This window comes from Saimiri boliviensis, chromosome 15 (genome assembly GCF_048565385.1).
Source record: "Saimiri boliviensis isolate mSaiBol1 chromosome 15, mSaiBol1.pri, whole genome shotgun sequence".
Taxonomy (NCBI): Eukaryota; Metazoa; Chordata; class Mammalia; order Primates; family Cebidae; genus Saimiri; species Saimiri boliviensis.
In genome coordinates, this window is record NC_133463.1 from 84,587,760 (window position 1) to 84,607,441 (window position 19,682).

The following is a 19,682-nucleotide window of genomic DNA, read 5'->3' on the forward strand; positions in this document are numbered from 1 at the left end:
TTCTATACACACAGCACCTGTCATCCTGCTCATCTGAGTCAGAAACCAATAAACGGTTATTCAGTGGATGAATTTCTCTCCTTAGTGTTTCAAGAGTACAATTAAGTCTCGAGAAATAAACTGCTGTGCTATTCGTAGCCATTGGCTCAGGTACTGAATGTGCCTCTTTGGACCAGAGCATTCATAGCCAGCCATAACAAGTTCTCCTGAAGGAAGAGACATAATCTCCCCGAGCAATTTGAATCCAGCTTTTTATCACTTCACAGCAGAGCAGCACTTGCCCGAGATTTTCTTTTTAATGATTTATTAATGCGGTTGGCATCTGACAGTTTGAATATTTTAATTTTGCTTGATCTTAATGCTACTTTTGACACTGTTGATTATAACATCCTCCTGGATCACTTTGAATATTATGTCAGCTTAGCTGAATCGACTTTAAATGGGTTTCACTTGTGTTTGCTCAACAGCAATCACCCTTCTTGATGAGAGGGTGATTTCCTGCTTTCCTTCTCCTGCGCTGACATACTGTGCGGATCCTCACTGGAGAGAGCTGCATTCATGCGTCTCTCCACGTAGCTTCTCCCGACAAGGCTGTGGTCCTCTGAAGTAGAAGAAAAAAGTGGAAGGTAAGAATCTTTGATATCAGCCTTCAGGCATTCAAATCCGCCTCCATGCGACAAGTTAGTTTGTCGCTCAGCTTCTTGGGTTCCAGCTCTCTAAGTGGAGGTAATTATACCTACCTCACACTGTTTCTGTGAGGATTTTCAGCGTGTCTAGGACATCATGCTAGCTAGCCCTTACTTGAGGCCATCTTCCTGGAATGACATTTAAGGAGAAGTCCTTGTAAAAAAAAAAAAAAAAAAAAAAGTCATCTGCTCGTTCAGCACCGAGAGAGCAGCGCACGTGAAACCAGGATAAAAATTAACAGTTACTCCAGACTTTAGAGTCTTCACACATTTTATTTTATTCTAATAACAATTTTTAAAAAATATTTTATTCAAAGATGTCTGCCTTCTACACTATATTATAAATTCCTAAGAGGCAGAGACCTCTCAAACTTTTAGCTTTGAATTTCCTTATAACGTGAGTGAACATATAACTTATGATCCACAGCCAAAAACACTTGTAAAGAGAAGGGGGTGGTAGTAATAATTGTTTCAGGGATGGTAAGTAAAAAACCAAGACTGTCCTAACTAAAATGGCATAATTACTCTATGTATAAGCCCTCGCACAAACATATTCACACAGGAAACCATTAATAAATTATTTATAGATTAAAAATTTATAGGTCAGTTCATCATAAAGTAACATTTTCAAATACAGATTATTATACCACTCAGCTGTTTCTAACCTGTAGTCCTTATATACTTGTCTGTTATTAAAAAAAACAAATCTGTCTTCTGAAATAGACATACCAGTAGCTCTTTGGATTTCTTCCTCCCTCAATATTCACATCCTCAGCGCTGCCAAATTTGTTTGACCTTCTGTCCTAAATCCCTTAAAATCTGCTCCCTATCTTCCTCATAGATGCTACCTTCCAACTATTCTAATTATGAATATTATAAAAGTTTCCAAAGTGAAATTCTTCTCTTTGCCCTTGTCCAAAACAAACCCATCTTATTAATTACAGTTAATTAAAATTATTAATTTAAAATAATTAAATTATTCTCTCTATATATTTTAAAATTCTATTATTTAAAAATTTTTAATATTGCTCCATTGATATTTATTGTTAACACTTCATCCCAAAACCATGACAGTTGTCAGTCTGGCGTTAAAATGCCGTTGAATCTCCACAGCCTGTTTCCTACCTTTAGGCAGTGTTACAGATCCTCCTATTGCTAATGTTTCTCTGATTTTTTTTATATAATCACAATCTCTTTTATCTTTCTTCTAGAATCACCTATTTTCTTTACTTAAAGAATTCCTAATTTTTATTTCAACTACACTTTATAGCCGGGTGCGGTGGCTCAAGCCTGTAATCCCAGCACTTTGGGAGGCTGAGGTGGGTGGATCACGAGGTCGAGAGATCGAGACCATCCTGGTCAACATGGTGAAACCCCGTCTCTACTAAAGATACAAAAAATTAGCTGGGCATGGTGGCACATGCCTGTAATCCCAGCTACTCAGGAGGCTGAGGCAGGAGAATTGCCTGAGCCCAGGAGGCGGAGGTTGCGGTGAGCCGAGATCGCGCCATTGCACTCCAGCCTGGGTAACAAGAGCGAAACTCCGTCTCAAAAAAAAAAAAAAAAAAAAAAAAAAATCAACTACACTTTATTTGGTGTCTACTCTATGAGAGCATTCCACCCCCCTTAGGAAGAAGTGGGAATCACTTCCTTTAAGATTCCAAAACCTTTCCCAACTCTCTAAGAAACGGTGATTACTCTAAATGCATGTATCTGCACTGGAATGTGATCCTTATGGACAATGAGTCTATTTTCTTAACCTCTGTATTTCCAGATTCTTGAGAACATCTTGTACGTATTGAATATCTGTGTATTGCAAAGAAGATAATAAGAAAAATTAAAAAAAAAAAGTACAGTTTCATGATTTCTGTGCACCTTTTCAACATTCTCATACTCAGCACAGTTAATGCTGCTTCTGCTGATAGGGTTATAAAGGTCCTATTATGTTATTATTTTTGTTGTTGTTTTCATTGACAGCAACATGAGCAAACTGCATTTTCTGATTACCAGTTGTGGTTCAAACATTGTGGTAATAGATATTTGTTGAGCACCTCTGTTTACCTATATCTCTTATAGGTGGGATGATGATAATAACAATTCTGATAATACAATTTATAAATAATTTACTATGTGCTAGGCACTGTTCTCAATAAGCACTTTATAATAAGTTGATTTTTTTTTTTTTTTGAGATGGAGTTTTCGCTCTTGTTACCCAGGCTGGAGTGCAATGGCGCAATCTTGGCTCACCGCAACCTCCGCCTCCTGGGTTCAGGCAATTCTCCTGCCTCAGCCTCCTGAGTAGCTGGGATTACAGGCACGTGCCACCATGCCCAGCTAATGTTTTGTATTTTTAGTAGAGACGGGGTTTCACCATGTTGACCAGGATGGTCTCGATCTCTCGACCTCGTGATCCACCCGCCTCGGCCTCCCAAAGTGCTGGGATTACAGGCTTGAGCCACCGCACCTGGCAATAAGTTGATTTTTTATAAAGAAAGGAAATTACCCAGAGCCACACAATTATTACGAGGTGAAATTAGGAATTAATCTTGGAAAGTCTGACTCCAGTGTCTATGTCCTTAACAGCTCTGTTATCGTGGAACAGGCCAGACAAAGTCCCTTTTCACATAAAGCTGACATTCACATAAAGGAAAAAGAAATTGATCATGAACAAATGAGTATGTAATAAAGCATACTTTCCAGAAAATTCAATAATTCAGAATGGGAAGTTATTTGCAGAGACTAATGCAAGGAGATAGAATAGAGGGTGATGAGCAGCAAAGGCTGGGTGCATGGGCCATAGAGGAGGTGAGACCTGAAAGAAAGTCAGCCAGGTGGGCTGCCTTCCTGCTGGAGGACCAGCAGGCATCGGTGTGTCTGGGCTCTCATTCGTATGAGACGCTTAAGGACCAGGAAAAAAACCTGTGTGCCTCAGACACAGTGAGCAGGGTGGGGAGTCAGAAACAGGCTGGGGCAGAGGCCAGAAGAAGGAGCCTTGGCCTGGTGTGTGTGTGTCTTTCTTTGCTACTGCAATGGAAGGACAACGCAGAGCTTAAAGACATATAAAGTAACATCATTAATATTTTTAAAACACTGTTGCATGGAGAATGGATTTCTGGGTGAAGACTAGAACCCCAAAAGCCAGTTGGGACTTCATTGTGAAATCCAGCATTACGAAGACGGTGATTTGAGTCACCTGTGGCAGTATTGCTGCATATAAGCATATGGACAATACTGAGAGCTTCATATCTTGTGCTCATCATAACTTTATGAGGTAGCTTCATTTTCCCCATTTTAAATATGAGGAAACTGGGGCTCAAAGTGATTTAGCATTTTAACGAAGGGAAGTTGCCACCCAATGTCTTGTTACACAAGCTGAGTAGGGACTTTAACCCAGATCTATCTGGTTCCAAAGCCCATACCTTTGACTTTCTGACATTTTTGGGAGAAGACAAGACATTCCAAAGGCTCAGAGGATGCTGAGGCTGCTATGCCTCATAACAGCACCAGCAGTGGAAACCAGGAGTGCAATGTGTGTTCCAAAGAATGTTTGTAAAAACTATGCACAGCTCAAGAAATCCCTGGTGAAGGAAGCACTGTTCATATGGGCAGCTAGCATAGGCTGGCTTTGGTTGCAGTTGTAAGGATGATAATCTGACCATACCTGATGTGGTGGCTTCCTGCGCCTGGACTCACTGGGAACTGAGGTGACAAGGATGGCAGATACAGGTGGTGTTTCAGGGCGTGGACAACCAGGTAAAGATCCAGCCTCATAACAGGACGAAGCTAGAAAGTGGAATATTAAAGAGAAAAATGATCTCCTGGACTATAATCAGGGTAAAAGAGGGACTTGGTATTATTTTTGGAACACAGACTAATGGATTGAGTGGATGATCAGGAAACTCTGTGTTGAAGTTCAACTCCTAAATGCCAGGTCCGAAACCACCACCAAATATCTGCAATAATGTCTTATCAGTACCGTGATAGAAATACGTGCGGGGTGATGTTGAAGCACACAGAAAGAGATTTTTAACTTAAGGGTTTAACAGCAGTAAGAATATCATGCCAAATTAAAATATTAGTTAATGGGTGGGTGTTAAAATGAGGGAATGGGCAATTTCCCTTTTCCAAAACTTATGTCATGTCACATATAGGATCTCAACTGTGTTTCTTGAGAGCCATGCCCCTTGATTATTCCTGTTCTATGGAAAAGGAAACTGAAGCTTAGATAAGTTAAATATTTTACCCAACATCACCCCTAGGGAGTTGTACTCCCACCTGTGGAAACTTGCAGCCTGTATCTTTCACCCTCTGCAAGCAACTCTGATGGGGCTGAAATCTAGAGAAAAAAAGAATTATTCCTAAAAAGGCAACACTGCAGGTCACAAAGGTGATGAGGATGGAAGTGAGGAAGGATAGTTTGTTTGCAGAAAACAAACTCTGCCAGGTGTATTTAGGCTTACATGGAAATTTTGCCTTGTGTCCACTGACAAATTTTAAACTAAGTCCCATCATGTTTTGTTTGGGACTATCATTTGTTTGTTTTCTTAGCTTTCTTCAGGATTGGCTCAGTAACTAATACCTAGACAAGACTACATGAGTAATTTTACATTCAGAATGCTGCAAAGCAGGAAAGAATTAGGACGAGACTATAGAGTTCCCTGAACTTTAATTGATGCAGAATTGGTAGATAATTTGGTCAGTATTTAATTTGGTGGTAGTCTTTATTCTTGTTCTCAGGAATCATGAAAATTGAACATATTTTTCTCTCTTTGAACCTTATTTGGTTATCTGTAAAATAAGGCTGAAAAAAATACATGATGGCTCATTTTACTTTAAATTACTCTTATATAGAACAAAAGCAAAGCATCACTAATTTGAAACCCAATTATTTCCTGAGAAGATAAGGAAAGCATACTATGATTTAATTTTTAAAAACTGTATGCAACTATAATTAATAGCATAAAACATGACTTCAGATATAAAATGTAATCTCATCTCATTGATCCAAATCTCCTCCTGTCATATTTCCTAACTGTAGCACTACCCATCAAGTTGTGCAATTCCAAGTCTTACCAAATACAACCACATCTGTTGAATGTTTAAAGTACATAGGCTATTTCTTTAATGCATTGATCCCTCTATTGAAAGACTTACCACTTCTCACTTGAGTTACTATAATATCATCTTCCATTGGGCTTCCGCCTGACGCCTTTATTTTCTTAATTGTCCTTGCAAACATTTGTCAAACGAATAATTTAAAACAAATATCCAATGTCATCTTGTTTCTGTTGCAAATAATTATGGCTCCTCATAATTTTCTGGGGAAAGTTTCAACTCCCTGTCTTAATGTGGAAAGCCCTTTATAATTTGTATGTATCACATCAAGTAATACCTTCTGCCAATCTCTACTTCACATGTACCCTTGCAGCCAGAAGAAGTGATTTAAAATTTCATGAAAATAGCAAACTGATAAAACTAGGCCTTCTGAATTCTTCTTCTTCTTGCTTAAAATATCCTTTCCCGCTTCCATTCTTATGACCAGCCCTGGCATTGCTATTCGTTTATTGAGATTCAGCCCAAATAATACGTATTTTTTTCTAAAACTTCCCCTACTTCAATCTCCTACTCTCAGATCTCTGGGTCCCTCTTGCATTTTGATGACATTGCAGTGTTCCTACATTTTACATCTATGACGGAAATTACCACATATTCCTATTATTATTAATTTGCTTGTTAGCCCAAGAGTAAACTTCCTAATTGTTAGCATTTTTAATGACTTATTCATCTGTATATTCTCAGACACTAGAACTGTGTTTTGGGAGAGACTAGGTACATAAACGTTTTTGAATAGCTGGTTACTAAATTTCTGGTCTTTTGTCAGTAAAGAAGTTCAATAAAATGTATTGAAGACATAGAATTTGTTAGTTCAGGTTGCAATATGCACATGAATACTGTTGTGACAAAGTATCGCCAATTATTTCATTCAAAATGTCTACAATCCTATCAGGTGTTCTCTCCAGTTACATGTTAATGGATGAGATAATGCTGTGTTATATACTCACCTTATAGGAAGCCGTAGTATTGATAAAGTCGGTTATGTCACAGCGAATAATGGATAGCAACATTATTGTCTGCAGAAAGAAAGAATTTAGGTTTTGGCTAGTTTTGAAATGTTTTTAATGCCGTAATATTAATGATAGCCAAATAACAAACATCATGCAAGTTCTCCAACTGTCATTTTCACCCTCTTCCTGATGTTACTGTGTGCAAAATGATGATCTAGTCTCCTGAAATGTGAAAATTCCTGGTTATAAAAAGTACTGCCAGGAATTCATTTCAGTTCTCTCATATTTTCATTTTATTCTTTAAATTAAGACATCAAGCCAATCAATGTCAACAGACTGAAAAGGATGCTGCTTAATTTCATGAGCAATCACAACATTTTTATCTCTGCAAAGTGAGATCATAAGAATAATTAGGTCTTATGCCTGAGGCTCAAAGCAATTCTTTGTGAGTGGCAGGAAGAACATTCTCCCATCCTTTATCTCCACCTGGATACATGGATGCAATACAGATGGTTCACAGCACTTCAAGGAAGAGGGGAACTCCAACCTCATTCTATTATAAAACAGGCATATGAATATCAGTAGTCAATTTAACATGTTTTTGGCATATTTTTTACTCTTTGTAAGATGTTCTTTTTCACTCTAATACAAGAGAGAAGAACACAATTAATGTACATTTCTCTGTTAAATACTTTATGAATGTTTTAATCCACACAACTTTATGTTGTTACCACTGTAGTCTCTATTACTCAGATGAAGAAATGATGCTCTGATAAGTAACATAAGTCCTACTCTCCCTCTTTTTAAAAAGTTGCAAGTAAGGTGTATACTAACCTTCCCATGTAGAAGTTTTTTCTCAATGTTCAAATATATATTTGATCAGCTGCCAGAAGGACTGGCCCAGACAGAACTGAATGTCTCGCATGGGTATTTGAGGGCATAAAGTTGGGATCTATCAAGCTTGTGGTTTTATTCTTTTAACACATATTGATTTAGAATCCACGTAGCAGGCACTGTGCTGAGTGAACAAGATAGGTCAGTTCTTTATCCTCAAAAGGAAGATAGCATAGTGGACAATATATATGTGGTCTGATGCCTGCTGGTGTGGTGGAGAGCTGCTGGGAAAGCATATATAGCACACCTCCCAGCGTCTAAAGGGAACGCCTACAGGACTGCAAATGCAGGTTACTTGACAAAATGTGAAAGACGTAATCTGAAAGAGACATCTTAGAGGAAAGGCAAAACCCACATGGCAAACTTCGCAGGCCACCGATCGAGGAGCTTAAAGCACATGAGGGTCAAGGTATGAATGTGATGTGTGCAGAAGCAAGGAAACCGGGGGGTGGGAGGCAGGATAAGAACAGAAAGCAGGGAGAGAGTAGCAAAAGGATTATTTGGAGAAATCTAAATCTAGGGTCCTGAATAAGTTTTTGATAACATGGTGGTTCAGGCTTTTCACATGTAGCCTTGTATCTTTAATAGACTGAGGAGGTGTGGGGCACAACAGAGGTGCAGGGGGGAATATAAGAGTAAAATTTGCTGAAACTAGTGAGGTCACGTGAACTCACCATTTTCGTTTTTATAGTACAAATCCGTAATAGTAAAACAGTGGTTACACCGTTCATTGAACACTTACTATTTGCTAGTCTCTGCTACCAGTATTTTTATGATTTAATTGCTCACAAGAAATCTCTTCTGAAAATGTTATTATCCCAATCTAAGGATAAGGAGACTTAACAAGTCTAGGAGATTTAGCTAAAGTCATAGAGATAGTAGATGAAAGAGCTGGCATTAAAATATTTGTTTAACATTTATTTATTCTGTAACATGTTTTGTGAAACCAACAGACTGAGCTTTACAAGCATGTTCTACTTGAATACTCCAAGCAAAATTTTGAGGAGTAATTATCTCATCTTGTAGATAAGGAAACTGAGGCTTAGACTTTTCAGAATGTTTTTCTAAACTGCAAACATAGTAAGTGATAGAATCAACATTCAATCCGAATTAACTCAGAGAATGTTTGAGTGACTACAATAGACAGATACATACGCCATGTTCTCACTCTTATGTGGAAGCTAAAAAAGGTTGTTCTCATAGAAGAAAACAATAGAACAGAGAGGGAAGAAAGGAATAGGGAGAGATTTAAGGATTCAAAATTGCAGCTCCTTAGGAAAAATAAGTTCTAGTGTTCCATAGCACTGCAGAATGACTGTAATTAACAATAATATATTACATAGTTTCAAATAGCTACAAGAAAGATGTTAAATGTTCCCAACACAAAGAAAGGATAAACGTTTTATATAATGAGTTTGTTAATTACCCTGATTGGATCACTATACATTTTATGTATGGTAACGTCATTATGCACCCTGCAAATATGTATGATTTTTACATGTCCATTACAAAAAATTAAAAATAAAAAAAATGAGAATCAAAACTAGGCACCTTGTCTTGAACAAAGTAAGACCCCAATCCATATGTGTTGAATTGCAATCGAATACATCTATCTGTTGTTTTAAAGATATTGTGCTTTCCACAAATAAAATTATTTTTAAATTTACAAAAAGGAATGATGGACAGGAACAAAGCAGATATATTTGCTCTTTTAGATCCAACAGACCAGTTTGTGGAGAGAAATAGTGAAAAAAATCAAAATGGTTTAAGAGATGAGATCACAGAGATCCTTGAGCTTATTTTTAAAGATTCTGGGTTTTATCCTTAAATGCAATGAAAAAACAGTGGCTCATTTCAAGCAGAAGAATTACATGGTATGACTTATATTTTCAGAAGGCCCTACTGGCTATGGAGGAAGAATGGACAATAAAAGACTGTATAGAAGGTTTTGAATGTAAAGCAGGCATAGGATATTATTAGCTTGGACCTGAATAGGGGCAATGAAGACAGAAATGGCATAATAGTATTGGCAGTAGAATTTCTAGGAGTCAATTGGTTTTAAATATACAGAATGCATGGGAGTAAGGTCTCTATGGTGATTCTAAACCTTCCATTGCTATAATTTTAAAAAGCAACCCGATTAGTGCTCAAGTCACTTAGGACAACTGGTTGTTTCTTGATGAGACTATCTGTGACTAATAATATCTGTTGCATTTTCTAGCCTTAGTTCAGCTGAGTACAACAGGGAAAGGCTTCTATTCCTTGCTGGCCATGACCAAAAAGCTACTGTGATCTCAGTAAAATGAACAAATTGAAAATTCATTCACTTGAGAACTCCACAGCTTCGTCAGAGGAATGCCCATCTGATTTTCTGAGCTGTCAATATGTTTCATTAACTATGAAACAGTTGAGTTTTCAAGACATCTTCATTAAGATAAGTCAAGGTGCTAATATACCGGAATACAGATTGTAAGGATTTCTTGCAAGTCCCTAGGAGATAAGACAGTATTTGCATGGGGCGGTAATTTGGCTTAGTGCCAAGCCATACTACAGTAAAGGCTCTGTTAGCATTTCTTCGTGAAACCATATTTTCTGCGTTGACTATCTGGCAGTTTTGGATTGCCTCAGGCTGATAATTGGCAACCGCGCTGTTAGACCAGATGGCATTTATTTATTTATTTTATAAAGGAAAGGGAGGAAGAAAGCATGATGCAAATTGGAAAGTCCATTTTTAGTTATAGAACAGAAAAATAAAGGAGAAAAGAAATTGATTTTAAGCAGTTCCAGATGTTATGTACATTTTATTTGTAAAGACACATCTAAAAAGAGGTGGCATTAAAAACAGGAAAAAAGAGAAGGAAATTTTAAAAAAAGAAGCCACGGAATAATGTTCAGTTGGATTTACTTCTTAAGAGTTTGCATTTACAGTGAATAAGCATTTTTTTATAGAAGAGAGAGAGGGAAAATCACACAATTTACATATGAATAATTACTTTCATACTGTGTACACATGAGGAGAACAGAACAGCTTCAGCTGCTAAAAGTTCCATAATGTTGTGTCTTAATCACATAGCCTCTCTGGCCCACCTTGCTTATTCTAGGAGCCATCTGTGAGGTTCTATTGTGTTAATCCTCCTTCAGCTGTTTTCTTTTGCCCAAAGCAGGACTTTAATTAGCACCCATTAACAGAGTGCCAAGAGCATCTTCCATCAGCTTTTCATCTCACTTTAGATAGAGAAGAAATTATGATTCCTATAATAAATTGTGCCTTGTCTTGAAACTGTATGCCAGGATTCTCCCTGCCTTAAATTCGAATCTGCTGGCTCACAGAAGATTAGACGCGTAATGTTCTAAGAAATCAGCACAAGGCACTGTAGTGAATGGGTCTGGGGCAGATGTGTTACCTTGGGAGTCTTGTTGTATATGGTCCCACTTACCTGCCATCCTGCTTTGTATCCATACCATGCAGACAACTCATTTTGTTCTTAAGAGACAAATTATTAGGAAGACGCCCTGTCTTGTAGGGTGAGACTTCACACATGGTATTTCCAGGAAGCTACCCCATCACGCTAATACAGACGATATGCTCCACTTTGAGGGACAAGACTCAAGGTTACCATTAAAGGTCTTCATTGGGGCCGTGTTCAAGTACTTATCAGCTATGTCATGCTGGACAGGTTATATTTTTCTCCCCTGGTCAAAGTCTCTGTCAGAAAACTGATATATGCTGTTGTGGAATTGTTACGGTAATCACATTAGAAACATCAGTGTGAAAAACCTTTACAAATCAGGAAAAATGATTTGGTATTCTGAGTCTATTCTGCCATTTACAATCTATGAGAATACCTAATACATCTAAGCTAATGTTTCCTTATTTCTAAGTGTTATAAATTTATCGGACAGTTATTAGAATTATACATTATATATAGCTGTAATATGCCTAACACAGTGCTTGAAATTTAAGTGGCACAGAATAAATAACAGGTCATTGTGCTACCTTGGCTTCCTTCTCTGGGCAAATCAAATTTCACCATGCTCATAGTTAGAAAACATGTTTTATATAAATTGAGTTGAAAAATAGACTTCTTATTACGTGATTTCTATGTGTCAGGCATTGTTCTAGGCAGAGGGGCTAGAACAATCAACAAAACAGCAGTGTCTCTATGCCCAGAAGAATAAAAGACAAAACAAAAAGACAAAACACATGATTGTGCAGATAATGACATAATTAAAACCAGATATCTGATCTTGCCCTTCTCCGCCATAAACCAAATTTTCCATCATAAAACATTTTGAAAATCACTGTAGCATAGAAACAGACTTGTAATGTAAAAAAAAAAAAAAGCGGAGAAAAACAAGCCAATAATCGAAAGGTTATCTTTGCTAAACTGGAAAATGGTAAAATCCACAAATACTAGCACATGAATATTTTTAACTTCATCACTGATTTAAGACTTGACTTATGTTTGAAATGATAAACTGACATTGACTATCTGACAATGATGAGAAAAAATCAGAAGCTATCAAACTCACAAAATAAAATATATTAAAGACAAAGAATCTATTTAGTATGAAGCTGATTCTCTCGTTTGATAAGAATGTCATTAGAATTACAAAAATAGAGGCCCAAAAACAAATTTGAGTAACTTTGACTCTAATAGAGAGAAGAAATATGTATATATATATATATATATATATATATATATAAAATATATGTTCTCTAAGAACACAAATATAATTTGTATATGTATATACATATACATTTAAAACAGGACAAACAGTAAAACTCTGCATGTGTGACTGCATGTTTGCATGTGTGTGTGTGTGTATGTGTGTGTTTAGTGTTGAGAGTTCAGTGAGTAAAAATTGAGACTGAGCCATGTCCAAGTTGTCTTGAGTTAATGCCAACACAGAGATAAATTGACAGAAGGGACAATCACCTGTAATGATAAGGGTAGGCAGGACTTCAGGATTAAATTGCCTGGGTTTGGGTACTGGATACATAAATATTCTTGAGCAAGTAACTTAAAATGCTTGGACCTCACTTCCTTATCTGAAAACTGGGAGAAGTAGCCTTTACCTGACAGTATTGCTGTGATGACTGAGTGAGTACAAATAAAGCAGTTGAGGTAGACCCTATCTGTTTGCTACTTATTCATTCTTCCCTTCATTCACTCACTTATTAGTCCCTTGTGAGTATCAGACAGTTCTGAAGTCAGGAATCGAAAAAAATGAATCAGGCTTCTACCTTCATGGGGCTTACAGATAGAAGATAAACAATTTCTCCCTGCTTTAGTGAATGCTAAGGTGGTAGAAATGATTTAGATACCTTCCTCCCTCTGCTACTCATAAGCAAATGCAAAATCACTCTACTAACCTGACTATGCTGAGAACTCAGCTGTCCTAAACTCCTGCACGGAAACTCACTGCAGTACTCTCCCTTCTTTGTTTGAAATACCTGGGAGGAAAAATGAGCAGGATTTCAGTGGAGAGAAGATAACTAACTGTGTGGAAAGACAACCCAGCAGAGGGAGGATGCTGAAGCTCTGGGTCCGTACACATTTGGGTTGGAACATTGCTATACATTGTTTATGTTCCCACAAAATTCATATGTTGAAATCCTAACCTTAAGGGGATGGTATTTGGAGGGGGACCTTTAAGAGGTGATTTGGATAGGAGGGTAAATCTCTCATGGATGGAACTAGTGCTTTTAAAAAAGAGACCTCAGAGACCTCCCTCATAACTTACACCATGTGAGGACAGAGAAAGAAGGCACCATCTGTAAACCAGAAATCAGATCTTCGCCTGACACCAAGGCTAGTGCCTTGATCTTGGAATCCCCAGATCCAGATCTGTGAAAAGTAAATGTTTATCATTTAAGCAACCTAGCCTATGGTATTTTTATTATAGCAGCCAGTACTGATTCAGGCAAACATTAAACCTCACACAAGGTATAGAATGTAGGTTTGAGCAGCTCTCTTCTCCAGCTTAAGTGAAAAGAAGCCACAGATGTCATAGGGTTAGACAGAATAACTCACAGTGCGTCATTGTGATTTTGAGGCATCATGGAAGGGTTGCAGGATGTGCAGTTTATTTTTAAAAAATACATAGAACTGATTGATATACTTCTGGAATACATTCATTGCAAATTTTAAAAAAAATCTATTAAGTAATGGCCTTTCAGTAGTTAGATAATATCCACCGAAAACATTGCTTTCTCTGTTCCTTGATTTTTGATATTGCTGTTGTTATCATAATGACAGGCTTACAAACAGACTTGAGACAAATTTGGCCAACAGTCTCCATACAGAACCACGAAAAAATGGAATACTTTGGGGAAAGAGGAATTGAGAAGTGTAGTTAGTCCTCAGTACTGTCATATAATGTGTGGTGCTTGAATTTCCTGGCTATATTAATAATGTCTTTTTCATTAGATTATCGTAAGATGGAACACGTAAATATTCTGGAAAGATATTACCTAAAATGAAATGAAACAGTGTCTTTGAAAAAATGTTAGATTTGTACATTGTAAATATTCCACTTATCAATATGATATCTCCATGAAAAAAATTCTAATGCAAAAATTAGACCCTTATCTAACTGATGCAGAAATTAGACCCTATACAGTGCAAAATTATTTTATTTTATTAATCTTTTGAATACCTAAATCTATCTGTAGACCTGAAAAATTTACACCAAGAATAAAGGAAAGGGAATGTAAATGAAACAAAATATATGCCCATAAAGATGCATAGTGCATCATTAAAATAAATAGTTCTTAAGCTCTTTACTTGACACAGGAGAAGTTGGAATGAACATTGTACAGTCAACCAATCAGAAGGCAGATTTACTTAATGGAGAAATGCACTAATCTGCATACGGAATGCTTTTTAAAATTAGGATTTAACAAGAAAAATGAAAAGAAAGCAATCTGGTTAATTAGAGAACACTAAAGATGTGGTAAAAGTAGCCAAGTCTAAAATTGGTTTAAGGGCATGTGGTCCTTGAAAGAAAAGACATCCAGATGATCACAAACTAAGAGAAATAAAGCATTTTATGGAGTAAGTACAGAAAATGGTAAATATCATTTTAAGTTTCTTATAAAGAATTATAGTACAATAAGATTGTGGTTAAAAAAAGAATAGAAAGTTAAATCTTAACCCAAACTGTGATTGAATAAATCTCAATCCTGGATATTTTTGTCATATTCAATTTTAATTCAAGTATTCACATTAACATGCCATGCAATCCTGAAAACACCACCTAACCTTTTTAGACCTGTTTGTACTGTAAGAAAATGAATTTGAAGCATACTTTTAGACATAATAATATATTATTCTATAGCAAACCTCTGGTTATTTGGACTTCTCAGAAACTGTTTTCCATATCATTGAAAATGTACTTATTTCAGTGCTAAAATTTATTATTCAGCCATTTTTACTAGATTTATTTTTAGTATGTATATACATGTTATAATCCTGTTTCTGCCTTCTTACGTATATGATACTAAACGCCTTTGGCTCTTAATAAATTTGTGTTTACTTGAGAAATTCATGATGTTTTATTATGATTCTACAGTCTAGGTCTGTGTGTAAGTTTCACACTTTCTGCCTCTGCTCACATTTGACCACCAGCTTCCAATAGCTCTTCTGTATAACAGCTGATGTCTTTCTTCTTATAAGCAGCTTTGGTTAAACTTGTATAAAAGCCATCTTATGGTAGTTTGGGAAGGTGGGGAATTATTTCAAGTAAAGGACATACCTTTGCCATACGGATTTATATAAAGCTAACTGGACTCTTTAGAAAGCATTTTTCTTTTCAAGAATGTTGATCATAGTGGAGACTTTTGGGTAACTGAGCTGTAAGAGAAGATATATGTCATAGCCTGAAAAAGTTTTCTTTGCTGATCCAGCTAATAGCACCACAATTAGTCAGGCATAGTTGGCCTTTGGATGATCTAATTCTTCACATGGAACACTTCTGTTCACTTTTTGAAAAGCCAAAAGAATTTCTTGCCACCTTAACTCTCAGATGGAGAAAAAGTAAAGTATGATTGATCTTAATGTATTTCTTCTTCCCACAATATTTGCTATCTTCAAACAGGAGCCTAGAGAGGGCAGAGCTTACCTCCAAAATCAAAACAAAACAAAAGAAGAAGAAATGCTGATGAAAATTTTACTGGACTTTCAGAGGTAGAAACTTAAATTCAGAAAGAGCAAGAAATGAATATAAAACTCAATCAAATAAGTGTCAGTGAGAATCATAGACATGCCAGACAGGAAAAATGTAAAACAGATTCAGGATAGGATCAGACAATAAATGGACAAATTGTATCCTATTGTTAAAAACAATAACAGCAACAAAACACTTGCTTAATAACTGGATTAGCTAAAACTTGAATCCAAGGAATGTGAGCTATTAGACATCATTTGACGATCACGGCTTTAGAGATCTTTTTCACATTTCTCCATGTAAAGATGGTTAAAAAAAAAAAAAAAGAAAAGAAAAAAAAATCACTCCTATTATTTGCAGCTCTAATTTTTATGTGTCCGTGAAAATTGTTGGTTGATATGAAACTCCAATTTGCTTGGTAAATAGGTAATCTCAAGTTTGCTAAGTACCGAACATTTTTGTTTTGTTTTGTTTTTGTCCAGGCTCACAAATCTAACCTCAACATTATATCTCCACATGGTATTTTAATTTAGTTCCTAAACTTATGGCCCAAACTGAATCCCCTCCTTTCCCTTAAACTGGCTGCTGCTGCAGTCTTCTTTGCTGGTGGCTCAGACCAAACATCTTTCACTAATAGATTATAATCTGGAGTCAATTCCTTGGGTCTCCTTTCTAATATATCCAGAATACGACCACTACTCATCGTCTCTACTGTTTCTATCCTGGTCAAAACACCCATTGACATTCATGTAGAATGTTGCAGGATGCTCTGACGGTCCTTCTGGCTTCTGCCCTTGCATTCCCCATCTCTCTACACACAGTCTCACCTAACACAGCAGCTAGAGTCATCCTGCTAACCTCGTATCACGTCCTGCCACCTCATGCCATTCCTATGCTCAGTGCATTGCACTGAGTTTCCTTCTGATTCGGAATCAATGGTCAGAAAAACCCCAATCAGCCTAGATCTCATTCTCTCTCTGACCTCATCCCCTTCTCTTTGGTTCCCTGTGCTTGGGCCACACTGACCTTTGGGCCACTCTTCACCATGCCAGCTGCATTCCTTTCTCAGGGCCTCTGTGTTTGCTCATCCCTCTACCTGGAGTGCTTCTGACCCAGATATCCATGGGCTGACTTCTTTACCTCCTCCAGCTGTTTCCTCAAGGGTCACCATTTACAGGAGCTCTTTCCTGACTGTGCTGTGTAAAAGTGCCACCATAATAACTCAGAAACTCTCTATCCAATGTTCCTTTCTTCATGGTAATCTCCTTCTGACATAACTCATGATTGAATTAGTAGTTCTTTGTTGGTCTTTCTGCTTTGTATTCCTTTTGCATTTAAGTTTCATGAGGTTGGGGATGCTGGATTTTTTTTCCCTGCTGTTTTAGATGGAGCATCTCAGATGGTGCCTGGCACATGGCAAGCTCTGAAGGTTGTATGAATGAATTGATGCATGAATGAGTAGTTTAAACACAGGAAATTCTAGGCTTAATTCTGATCATGATGAAGCAAATTGTAACTCATAGTGCTGATAGTTTTGTGTTAAGTTTGGAAGTAACCTGAGCTAATTTGACATTTTAATCACTTATAACTTAGAAGAATTTGGCATATTAAAGTATAATTTGACATTCTAGAGTAACAGGTTAATTTGATTGCAGTTAAAAATGTGGATTAGGGCCGGGCGCGGTGGCTCAAGCCTGTAATCCCAGCACTTTGGGAGGCCGAGGCGGGTGGATCACGAGGTCGAGAGATCGAGACCATCCTGGTCAACATGGTGAAACCCCGTCTCTACTAAAAATACAAAAAAATTAGCTGGGCATGGTGGCATGTGCCTGTAATCCCAGCTACTCGGGAGGCTGAGGCAGGAGAATTGCCTGAACCCAGGAGGCGGAGGTTGCGGTGAGCCGAGATCACGCCATTGCACTCCAGCCTGGGTAACAAGAGTGAAACTCCGTCTCTAAAAAAAAAAAAAAAAAAAAAAAAATGTGGATTAGAAAATTTGATTTTGCTTGTCATTCTTATTTGAATAGTCTAAGACAATTTTACAGTATCTGTGAAAAATATTTTAAGATATTTATAGTTTTTGTCTATTAAATTTATAAAAATTGGTTAAGTACCTGGGAAACTTAGCTTATTAGAAAATTGAAGTACTTAATAGTAAAAATAAATACACTAAATTTATAAATAAAGTTTAAAGCAGATAATGGACCTTAAGTTTGAAAGGTTACTTATGAGCTTTTAAGTATTTTTTCTGGTTGTACTAATAAAAAATAAGATGATTTGTAAATTAAATGTAAAATCATAAGAGAACAAAATTTTGATTTTGTAACATTAAGTTCTTTAAATATTAATTGTTAAACAGATGTAAATAATCCATTTTCTTACTGTCATAAAATGTGCTTTCAATATATCAAAAACATATTGATGGTGAACACTCATGTGTTGGCATAATAATATTTCTCTTTTTTGGTGAATATTGTTGCTGGAATAGAAAATTCAGTTTGCTGTTATGTCAAAAACCAATTACGCAGAAGACTAACTACATATGGCTAGCTATATGTATGGAGGTGTGTATGTATGTAATTATCTATTTTCTTCTTCATCATGATCATCATCACCGTCTATTCTAACCAGCTGTTATAGACTGAATTGTGTTACCCCAACATTTACATTTACAGTCAGAGCCCCAATGTCACTATATTTGGGGTTAGGGCCTTTAAGTGGGTAATTAAGATTAAATAAGGTCATATTTGTAGGGCCCTAAGCTGACAGGCCTTGTGTCCTCATAAGAAGAGGAAGAAACACCACAGATCCCTCTCTCTCTCTTCCTCCATTCCCTCTCTCTCTGGATGCACAGAGGAAAGGCCATGTGAGAACACAGCAGAGAGGTGCCATATGCAAGGCAGAAAAAAAGCTCTCAGCAAACACCTTGGTCTTAGACATCCAGCCTCTAGCACAGTAAGAAAATAAGTTTCTATTGTTTAAGCCACTGAGTCTGTGGGATTTTGTTAAGGCAGCCCTAGGAGACAAACACACATTTTTCGTTCAAGAATTAAAGGCAGAAGTTTGGGATAAATCAGAGAATGTGTATTCTCCTTGCAATATGTTTCAGAGACTTCAAGTGGTAATGGAAGCAGAGCAGCTGGTGGATTATTCAACTGGAAAGACTGGAACTGGTGTAGGAGCCATGTCTGGCTGATTTCTTGCCTTTTAAAAGATTTCTTATGATTTGAGGACATGATTTGCTTTCAAATATGGTATTTTATATAATCATAACAAAATTCTACCCACCATATATGATATATAAAGTTCTGCAGAAATGCACTTAAACCACATAATACATTGACCCTTAAAAAACATGTAAGTTAGGGGCACCAAACCCCTGTGTAGTCAAGAATCCACATAGAGCCTGACTTCCCTAAAACTCAACCACTAATAGCCTACCATTGACTGGAAGCCTTACTGATAACGTAAATGGTTGGTTAAGATATGTTTTTTATGTTATTTGTATTACATACTATATTCTTACAATAATGTAAGCTAGAGAAAAGAAAATGTTATGAAGAATATTATAAAGCTTTGGGAGGCCGAGGTGGGCAGATCACCTGAGGTTAGGAGTTCGAGACCAGCCTGGCCAACATGGTGAAACCCTGTCTTTACAAAAAATTAGACAGGTGTGGTGGCGGGCACCTGTAATCTCAGCTACTCTGGAAGCTAAGGCAGGAGAATTGATTCAACCCAGGAGGCGGAGCTTACAGTCTGCTGAGATTGTGTCACTGAACTCCAGCCTGAGCAACAGAGCAAGACTCCGTCCCCCCCAAAAAGAAGAGAAAATAATAGATTTACTGTTTATTGAGAGGAAGTGAAT

The 19,682-nt window shown here is 37.0% G+C and overlaps 1 long non-coding RNA gene across 3 annotated transcripts in view; it reads left to right on the forward strand.

Annotated features, from left to right (window-relative positions):
* Positions 1-19,682, forward strand: part of LOC120362300 (uncharacterized) — a 493,086-nt gene that overhangs the window by 207,466 nt on the left and 265,938 nt on the right. For all 3 annotated transcript variants that reach the window (XR_012514192.1, XR_012514193.1, XR_005578252.2), the window contains exon 3: positions 468-626. This is a non-coding gene — a long non-coding RNA (uncharacterized LOC120362300). The remainder of the gene's footprint in view (positions 1-467; positions 627-19,682) is intronic.